This window comes from Oryx dammah, unplaced genomic scaffold (assembly GCF_014754425.2).
Source record: "Oryx dammah isolate SB20612 unplaced genomic scaffold, SCBI_Odam_1.1 HiC_scaffold_3, whole genome shotgun sequence".
Classification (NCBI taxonomy): domain Eukaryota; kingdom Metazoa; phylum Chordata; class Mammalia; order Artiodactyla; family Bovidae; genus Oryx; species Oryx dammah.
Window position 1 is genome coordinate 100,244,496 of NW_024070187.1, and position 2,682 is coordinate 100,247,177.

Below are 2,682 nucleotides of genomic sequence, written 5' to 3' on the forward strand. Positions count from 1 at the left end.
CAGCAAGGCCCATCAAGGTGACCAACTAAAGAAAACATTTTCTTTTTTGAGAAATTTTTTTAATGGCTTTTGTTTTTCCTCCTTGCTTTCCCTTTTTTTTCAATTTTTTTAAACATGTTTTAAATTGAGATATAGTTGACAATGTAACATTGTATAAGTTTAAGGTATATGACGTGTTGATTTGATAAATTTATATTGCAAGATGATTACTACCATAGCATTAGCTAACACCTCTACCACATAAGTATTTATCATTTCTTTCTTGTTGTGAGAACATTTAAGATATCAGCAGTTTGGGGACTTCCCTAGTGGTCCAGTAGCTAAGACTCTGCACTCCCAATGCAGGGGGCCCAGGTTCGATCCCTGGTCAGGGAATTAGATACTACAGGCCACAACTAAGAGTTCGCATGCTGCAACTAAAGATCCTGCATGTCGAAACTAAAAGATCCTTCATGTCAAAACTAAAAGATCCTTCATGTCACAAAGAAGAGTGAAGATCTGCCTGCCTCACTAAGACCTGGCATTGCCAAATAAATAAATCTTCTTAAAATCATTTTTTTAAAAAAGATCTCAATAGCTTTTAAATGTACATCTCCTCCTACCACCCCATCAATTTTTCAAATTAACTTTCTTTCTACATAGATTTCTTTCAGCATCTGTAATTAACAGTTTTCTCTTTTTACATTCTTTCCCTTGGGATTCTTATCCAGTTGGAGAGCATATGACTTCCACCTTTCAATCGTCAACTTTTATCTCTCTTTTATATTCTGGATTGACATTTCCATTCTGAAGGATATCTTCACCAAAACTTATCACACAGACAGACTTCAAAATCAGCACATAATCCAAGGAAAATAAGGCCTATTCTGCGAGGCTCCTATTCCATGTGAATCAACAATATGGACTACAGAGTAAAGTAACAAAGGTTTACACTAGGGAGAAGAGCAGGATTCAATCGCCAAGGCCTCCAAGGTTATGAAAAGACCTTCTGCCTGTCGGAAGATTGTGGTTTACCAGATGCCTCTGAAGTCTCAAAGCAGGCACTGCTGATAGGGACTGCAAAACCACAATTCAAAGTTGAGTACTGAGGGACTTCCCTGGCGATCCAGTGGCTAAGACCCAGCACTTCCGAAGAAATAAATGTTCAGTCCTGTCCAGCTCTTTGCAGCCCTACAGAATGTAGCCCGCCAAGCTCCTCTGTCCATGGAATCTTTCAGGCAAGAAGACTGAAGGGGGTTGCCGTGCCCTTCTCCAGGGGATCTTCCCGACTCAGGGTTCGAACCCAGGTCTCCTGCACCTCCTGAAACGGCAGGAGGATGCTCTGCTACTAGTGCCACCTGGAAAGCCCAAGTAAATAACTATAAATAAATGAATAAACGGGAACACTGAAGTGAACCTGGGTGTGTAGGACTTCAAAGTCATGATACATGAAGTTAAAGGCATCATCTTCCGTTCCTGACAGTCCAATCTCTGTTAATGGAACTCTGAGTTTTCTAGTCACACAATTTCAAAAAATTTGCCTTTGACTCTTCTGTCTTGATCTTACCCTGTATTCCTTCAATTATCTAGTTCTTTCACTTCAGACTCTAAAATGTCCTTTCTCTTTGTTACCCCATAATCTTTCAATAAAATGGGCACCTAACATGTCCCTCTATCTCAGGTTTTTTTTTTCATTTAATCCAATCCTTCCCATCTACCAAAAAACAGATTTTCATACAGTACAGTGCTAATGATATAACTTCCCTATAAAATCTTCAAAGGGTCTGTATTACCTGTTAAATCAAGTACACACTCCACAGTAAACGCCCCATTGCCAAATCCAGGGGTCAATTCTCAGTCTTTATTTTATTAAACCAATCAAGAGCATTTGACAATTAATCTCTAACTTGAATTTCTGCAGTTAGTCTTATTTCAATTCTTACTTGATAACTGATTTCATAAGCAGCTATGGTGATACTTTTAAAACATAGATTATGTCACTATTCTCATTAAAGTCCTCCAATGGCTTCTTTCTATCTCACTTGGGGTAAAATTCAAAGCACGTGCAAGCGGCCTGCAAGACCCTGTATGATGTGGGTCTACCTCTCCGACCTCATCCTCTACCCCAAGCCTCCATCTTTTTAACGCCACTCTAGCTACACCTGTCATCTTGGTGGTACTAAAGGACAAAACCTGTAGTACCCTCACCTTTGAGGTTTTGCAATGGCAGTTCCCTTGACCTGAGTGCCTAATGGCTCTCTTGGACCCGTTCAAATGTCTATTCAATATCACCACAATGAAGGGCTCTTCCCTCTCCACTCTGTGTAACTAACATTCCCCCCAGCCTACCCAGCCACTCCCTATTCTCCATAACACTTGGCATCATTTGAAATATTTTATTTGTGTAACATTCTATATCTTCTGTTTCTTCCTACTAGAATATAAACGCCCTGATAGGAAGGTCTTTGTTTCTTTTACAGCTTTATTGTCAGGGACTAAAAGAGCTCCTTATACTGAAGCAACTGAGCATGCACGCACACATGCATGAGAATATAGAACAAATATATATCAGGAAAAGATTGATGACTCAGATTGACAAATAAAAACTTGAAACTCATAGTCAGTCATATCCAACTCTCTGAGACACCTTGGACTGAAGCCTTCCAGGCTCCTCTGTCCATAGGATTCTCCAGGCAAGTATAC

The 2,682-nt window shown here is 39.8% G+C and overlaps 1 non-coding gene across 1 annotated transcript; it reads left to right on the forward strand.

Annotated features, from left to right (window-relative positions):
• The first annotated feature begins 302 nt into the window (after positions 1-302).
• Positions 303-375, forward strand: TRNAG-CCC. Its single transcript has one exon. It is a non-coding gene; the product is annotated as a tRNA-Gly (tRNA).
• Positions 376-2,682: the final 2,307 nt, after the last annotated feature.